Source organism: Hemiscyllium ocellatum, chromosome 16 (genome assembly GCF_020745735.1).
Source record: "Hemiscyllium ocellatum isolate sHemOce1 chromosome 16, sHemOce1.pat.X.cur, whole genome shotgun sequence".
In the NCBI taxonomy this organism is placed as follows: Eukaryota; Metazoa; Chordata; class Chondrichthyes; order Orectolobiformes; family Hemiscylliidae; genus Hemiscyllium; species Hemiscyllium ocellatum.
The window spans coordinates 69,268,430-69,276,407 of record NC_083416.1 but is presented as its reverse complement, the minus strand read 5'-3'; positions in this window follow the sequence as shown (position 1 = coordinate 69,276,407).

Sequence of the window (7,978 nt, the reverse complement as noted above, 5' to 3'; positions counted from 1 at the left end):
AACTGGTCGTTTAAAATTAAAAATTGGAACTTTTTTCTTGATGCCGGGATTCTGATTTTTTTTCATTCTAGCTGTATTTTCTCAACTCCATCACTATTGCCCAGGCCACTCCAGCCATTCGAAAATTCCAACAATCGATGTGCTAGGATTTTAGAACAAGTTTAGTGCACTTGAAATGAAATGTGGTTTCAGTTTAGCTTACATGCATAGAAGCAACTCTCTGACAGCACAACAGAATTAATAGAAATTAGTCTCAAAAAGTCAGTTGTGCATATGACTTTTATTTATATATAAATCAGCACATAAAATGGATACAAGTATCCAAAATTAAATGGCACACATATTCAATAGTCTTGCTGCCAGCCCTAGAAAGTCCAGACACCTACTCTTTTGTAGTCTTTTATACTCTTCTTTACAAACAGATATATATAAAGCAGACGAGTGACCAAAGTAGATATTTGTCTGTACTTGAACCAAGATGCCCAAGGATTTCCAGACATTTATGTAGCTAAAACTACAAGTTGCAACATTTGATTTCTCAGTTTGCTGTTGATCACATGTTGGTGTACATGGGGTTCGCACAAGAATTTGTGAGGAGGCTATGTACATGTATTGCATAAATACAAGAGGTAGGAACAGAAGTAGGCCATTCAGCCCATTGAGTCTGCTCCATCATTCAACAAGATCATGACTGATATGACAATCCGCAACTTCACGTTCCACACGACCATCATTTCTGCCGTCCATGATGTGAAGGTGCCAGTATTGGACTGGGGTGGATAAAGACAGAAGTTACACAACATCAGGTTAGAGTCCAACACGTTTATTTGAAGGAGCATTGTTTTGAAAGCTTATGATTTCAAATAAACCTGTTGGAGTATAACCTGGTGTCGTGTGACTTCTGACTTTGTCTGTCATTTCTGTTGATGCATTCATGGCTTAGCAAATCTCTTTGTAAAAGATATTTACCAACCTATCCTTAATAATGACAATTGTACACATATTAGGTTTGAAACAAAACCAGAAGAAAACAGTGGAAACATACAGCAGGACAGGTAGCATAAGAGAAAATGACTGTTTCTGGTGTATAATTAAGGAGATGTGGAACAGACTGCACAAAGATAATTAGTGAAGATGTAACTAATACGGCACTGTGGTTGGTTAGCTCAGATGGTTTGAATGTGGTGCTAGTAACACAAAAGCTGGAGGGTTCAGTTGCCATACTGACCAAAATTCCTGACTGAGGCTTCATTAATTCATATTTTGGGGCCATCTTGTACTGCAGTGGTACTTCCACCTTCTCCAGAGATGTGTAATAACATCTCTGAATAGGCTACTGAGAAACACTGATTAAAAAGAAGTAATGGGGAACTGTGTTGGACTGCACCTTGGAGAAAGTAAAAATTAAGGAGGCATTTCAGGGTACTTGTGGTGCAATGGTAATGTTCCTGCCCCTGAACCAGGAAGCCAGAGTTTAAGTCCCACCTGCTCCAGAGGTGTGTAATAACATTGCTGAACAGATTTATTAGGAAAAATATCTGAATGGGGAACTGTACCTTTCCCTCACCTTTGACGAGAGATTAATGAGCTTTGCATGTAAATTAATCAAATGTAAAACGTGGCTGATTTACTGCTGGTTGTTAATAGGTTAGAAAAAGTCACGAGTGATTGGGAATAAAAATTCAGTTGTGCTTCTGGATATAAAGAATATGGGGAAAAGAGAAGTTTTTAAAAAATTATTCACAGGGTGACATGGCTCAGCCAGCATTTATTGCCCAGAGGGCAGTTAAGAGTCAACCATGTTGTTGTGGTGTCACATGTAGGCCACACCAAGCAAGGATGGCAGTTTCCTTCCCTAAAGCATATTAGTGAACCAGATCGGCTTTTTCCAACAATCAATTCTTGGTCATCATTAGACTCTTAATTCCAGATTTTTTTTTATTGAATTCAAATTGCACTATCTGCCATGGGTAGATTTGAACTATATCCTGGGATCATTACCTGGGTCTCTTGGTTGATAGTTCAGCAATCATACTACTAAGTTATCGCCTCCCCTCTTGTGGGGCAGTGTCCCTACCTCAGAGCCAGGAGTGCAAGGCTTGTCCTGCCTGCTCGCAGGTTATGTAATAATGGGTTGATCAGAAAATATTAATGGAGAAACTAGAATTCTTGTGTGCAGTGGTACTGCCTCTGTCTCTGCACTAGGGGTCTTGGGTCCCATCTACTATTGAGGGGTGTTATTACATCTCTGAACAGGTTGATTCGAAAAATCCTAATGGGGCACTGGAGACTCTTATGGTGTAGTGGTAGTGTCCTTCCCAATCAACCAGGAGGTTTGGGCTCAAGCCCTTCTTGCTCCAGATGTATGACATACCATGTCTCATCAGGTTAATGAGGAAAATGTTTTCAATGTGAACTGGAATAACATGTGGGAGATAGAAATAGAAGGAATTGTTGACAGGGTGTACTAAAGAAGAGTGGGAGGATGCTCCTGAGGAGAATAAACACTGGGCCTGGAGCAGTTGGGTCCAATATAATCACCGTCACAGACTTCATCAGCAAGAGCATGTGCACAAAACAAATCCTGATAAAAACTGTTTACAAACCCTTGGAATGGTATTAATTTCAGATCAAGTATGACTGGAAGCATTGGCATAGATGCTGAACCAAGAGACAGTTATAATTTAGCAAATATAGTTCTGGAGTGCCCTCAGCTGGATCAAGAAATGAGCTGCAACTCTTACATATATTTTAATACTTCAAATCGTCATAGATTAAACACAAGATGCAAACAGTTGAAAGGGAATAACAAATGTCTTGAAGTGTCTTGAAGTGAAGTTGTTCAATATGTCATTTCAGTTTCATGACACTGTAATCCTTTGCTATAAATTCTGTACCTTATGATCTTATACACCACAACCAACTGATGAAGTTCAGTTTTCCTTTGTGTGAATCCAAGAAAAGCGATGGAATCAGGTGGAGTACCAGGCCTTGCACTCAGAGCTTGCGCAGATCAACTGGCAGAGGTCTTCTCAGACATCTTCAACCACTCCCTGCAGCAAGCCACTGTCCCTGCCTGTTTCAAGAGGGCCAACATTATCCCTGTGCTTAAGGCTCATGCAGCATGACTCAATGACCACCACCCAGTGGCCGTAACTTTGGTGGTCATGAAGTGCTTTGAAAGGCTGGTCATGGCATTAATCAACTCCAGCCTCCCCACTATTCTTGACCCATTCCAATTTGCTGATTGGACCATGAGATCCATGTCAGGTGCCATATCACTTGCCCTTCATCCCCCCAAGAACATCTTGACACCAAGAACAGCTATGTAAGAATCCTATTCATTGACTATAGTTCAGCCTTCAACACTATTATCCCCTCGAGACTGATTACTAAACTTAGGGATCTCAGACTAAGCCCCACTCTCTGCAACTGGATCCTTAGTTTTCTGACCCACAGGCAACAATCAGTGAAGACTGGGGGCAATATTTCATTGCCATGAACACTCAACATTGGAGCTCCTAGGGGTGCGTACCCAGCCCCCTACTGTGCTCGCTGTATACCCTTGACTGCATCGCCAAATTCTAGTCTAATGCCATTTACAAGTTCACTGATGACACCACCATAGTCAGTCGAACCTCAGCTGGCAATGAAACAGACTACAGACGGGAAGTGGAAAACCTGGAAAAATGGTGCACTGAGAACAACCTCGCTCAAAATGCCAGCAAAAACCAAGGAACACTTTATTGACTTTTGTCGGGATGTTACTCATGCCCCCTACACATTAACAGCACCGAGGTGGAATGAGTGGAGAGGGTCAAACTCCTGGGAGTGGTCATCCACAACAAACTTTCTGGGACTCTTCATGTAGATGCACTGGTTACAAAGGCCCACCAACATCTCTTTCCCCTCAGGCAACTGAGGAAATTTGGCATGACAGCGAATACCCTTGCCAATTTTTATAGGTGCGCCATCAAGAGCATTCTGTCTGAATATGGTGTGGCAACTGTACCATTCAAGATCGGAGATGGTTACAGAGAGTGATAAACTTGGACTGGACAATCACAAAGGACAAAGTCCCATTTATAGAATCCATCTACCAAGCCCACTGTCAAGGAAAGACCGACAGCATTCTTAAAGATCCATCCCACTCTGGCAATGTTTTTCTACAACCTCTACCATCGCGGAGAAGGTGCAGAAGCCTGAACACATGCACCAGCCGGTTTCGAAACAGTTTCTAACCGACTGTTGTTAGAATACTGAATGGACTCCCAAACTCTTAACATTCGCCTGTACCTATGTTTTTGTTTTTGCCTCTGTTTACCTATTATTTACTTAACTATGCAACTTAACTCTGTGATCTGCCTGTATTGCTCGCATGACAAAGCTTTTCACTGTGCTTCAGTATATATGACAATCAATCAATTCAATTCATGATTTGGAGATGCCGGTGTTGGACTGGGGTGTACAAAGTTAAAAGTCACACAACACCAGGTTACAGTCCAACAGGTTTAATTGGAAGCACACTAGCTTTCAGAGCGCCGCTCCTCCACTGTCACCTGATGAGGGAGCGTCGCTCCGAAAGCTAGTGTGCTTCCAATTAAACCTGTTGGATTATAACTTGGTGTTGTGTGATTTTTAACTCAACTCAATTCAATGTTAAATCCAGCAGATGGTGTGCCTGTACCTAGCAGCTTACCCTTGCTTCCACTGTAGGGTGGAGGTGGCATTATATGACCAACTGCCAGTGGGCTAATTGTCAAAGGACCAATTGGCTATTAAATGGTCCCCAATGGGAAAGGCTCACCCCTAATTTTTAGATGGGGTTCAGGGACCACAGCATCCAACAAATCCCAACCTACCTCGTAACTTATGTGAATTGTAAATTTACTCATTTTGTGACTGACATTCATTCTTAGTCCATACAACTTTAAAACATAGGAATAGAAGTAGGCCATTCAGCCCATTGACTCAAATTACTTATTTCAGCTCCTACATTTTAAATTTTTTGGTCTCCTCTCCTTCAAATCTGCTTTCATCACCCCCTCTTCCAAATAGAAACCTCTGACTTCTTCATCCTTACTAATGATCAACATAAGAACATAGCAACATGATAGGAGCAGGAGTAGGCCATCTGACCCTTTGAGTCTGCTCCACCATTCAATAAGATCATGGCTGATCCTTTCATGGACTCAGTTCCACTTACCGCAACTCATTGTAACCCTTAATTCGTTTACTGTTCAAAAATCTATCTGTCTTTGCCTTAAAAACATACAACGAGGTAGCCTCAACTGCTTCATGGGCAGGGAATTCTATAGATTCACAACCCTTTGGGTGAAGAAGTTCCTCCTCAACTCAGCCCTAAATCTGCTTCCCCTTATTTTGAATAATGGCCTTAGTTCCAGTTTCACGTGCCAGTGAAAACAACCTCTCTGCTTCTATCTTATCTATTTCGTTCATAATTTTATATGTTTCTATAAGATCTCCCCATATTCTTATAAATTCCAATGAATACTGTCCCAGGTTATTCAATCTCTCTTCATAAGTCAACCCTCTCTCAACTCCAGAATCAATAGTGAACCTCCTCTGCACACCCTCTAGTTCCATGTAAGTTGACTAAAGCCATTCACAGTATTCCAAGAGTGGCTTCACCAGCATCCTACATACCTGAAGTATAACCTTCCTGTTTTTAAACCGCATCCCTCCAACAATGAAGGACAATATTCCATTTACTTTCTTAATTACCTGCTGCACCTGCAAACCAATGTTTTGTGATTCAAACACAAGATCACCCAGATCCTTCTGCACAGCAGCAAGGTGCAAATTTTTCACCAGATAAATAATCATCGATTTTACTTTTACTCCTACTAAAATGGGTGACCTCAAATTCATCAACATTGTACTCCATCTGCCAGAAATTTGCCTAATCACTTAATATTTGCAGATTTTCAGTGTCTTCTTCATACTTTGCTCTGCCACTCATATTAATGCCATCTGTGAACTTTGATACACGACATTTGGTTCCAAACTCCAAATTATCTATGTAAATTGTAAGCAATTGCAGTCTCAAAACTGATCCCAGAAGCACACCTCTACCCACAGATTGCCAACCAGAAAAACATCCATTATCCTCAGTCTTTGCTTTATGTTCGTTAACAAATTCTCTATTCATGATAATACATTACACGCCATGGCACGCAGCATCTTATACAGCATACCCCATAACAAACTTCCTTTTCTCCCCGAAGCCCTTGAAAGTGTGACTGTCTCCCTTATCCGATAAGCTCTGACACCAGTATAATGTTAAAAGCATCATGAAGATCTCCACCCCATGTCAGCAACTGGTCAATTCAGTGAAAGTGAATGCACAGAGGACAGTCACTGAGGCTTGAAACTGACAGACAGCTTGATAATGGCTGAGATCATCACATTGAGGTCACCTATCAGAACAGGGTTCTCATTAAAGGAGTGACTCACTGAGACAGTTGCAAAAAGAACTTTATTTGAGGATTAGATTGTTGAGGCTCCTTGAAGAACACTCCGCCAAAACTATTGTGAACTAATCGGTTGTGCACTTCAATCTCTTATAGCTATTCTCTATAGTCTAGCAAATGAAAAGCTTGTGGATGAAGATGTAAAGGTGTGTATAGGATGTGCAGGACTTTGATGAGGTACATCAGTTGCACAAAGCTGCACTATGAGAATATGTCGGCTGTCGTTTAGTTGGCAGCACATTCATTTCTGCATTACAAGGCTCTGGGTTCACAACCCCATTCCAGGACTTAGACTCAGTGAGGGTGTGATGATAATGGAATAGTAGAGGGGCAACAGCTGGAGGAAGGTGCTGCCCACCAGATCACTCGGAAGCTGTCAGGATGAGCACCATGAAGCTTGTTGCTGTTATGCTAGGTTGTTGGTCTACCATGCATTTTAGATTAGATTAGATTCCCTACAGTGCGGAAACAGACCCTTTGGCTTAACAAGTCCACACCCGACCCTCTGAAGAGTAACCCACCCAGACCCATTCCCTCTGACTAATGCACCTAACACTATGGGCAATTCAGTATGTCCAATTCACCAGACCTGCACATCTTTGGACTGTGGGAAGAAACTGGAGCACCCGGAGGAAACCCACACAGACATGGGGAGAACGTGCAAACTCCACATAAACAGTCACCTGAGGCTGATATCGAACCTTGGACCCTGGCGCTGTGAGGCAGCAGTGCTAACCACTGAGCCACCGAGCCACCAAGCATTGTACATGAAAGAACTGACCTGAAGATGCAACTGCATCAAACGGAGACATGAAACTATTGAACTACTTCGTCCACTGTTCTGATTTAAGTGCTCAGGCTGGTCCTTTAATCACGGTGAAAGGACAGCAACTGCTAAGATGATGCAGACATACTGTCACTTTGGAATGTGCTTCTCTCCAGGTAACCTGTGAAGTTACCATACTTGAGAAATCTTTTTCATGTGCTGTTCCTTGGATTTTAAAAAAAGCACTGTCTACCTTTGACTGGTATCTGTCTCAGTGTTACCACGTAGTAGTGTATCCAATGTGGCTTCTTGTGTCTTCATACAACTTAAGGACAGACTTCCAAATTAGTATTAAACAGCATTTGTTAATAGACTGCCACAAAGCAGAATGTTCTCTGCTATACAGTTTTCAATGTCTTACCAGAACACTAACATATGACTACTGAGGTTACTGTGAATTAGACTCTTTTAATGTATGATTTCATACATAATGTCACAAAGACAGAACCCCATTGTGTGGCTGCAAGGCAAAATACAACCACTGAAGATTGTTGAACAGTTTCTGGAAGGGTTCCTGCATGACTCCTGGCACTCAGCATTTCTGGTGAGCTGTCCATGGTTAGAGGTGTGTGTTATCTGTTGAAATGAAAGGTTTGAAGGGACCCTATGGGGCATTCCTCTGTGTTGAAGCCTTCTTTTGAAGACCACTGCTGTTGGT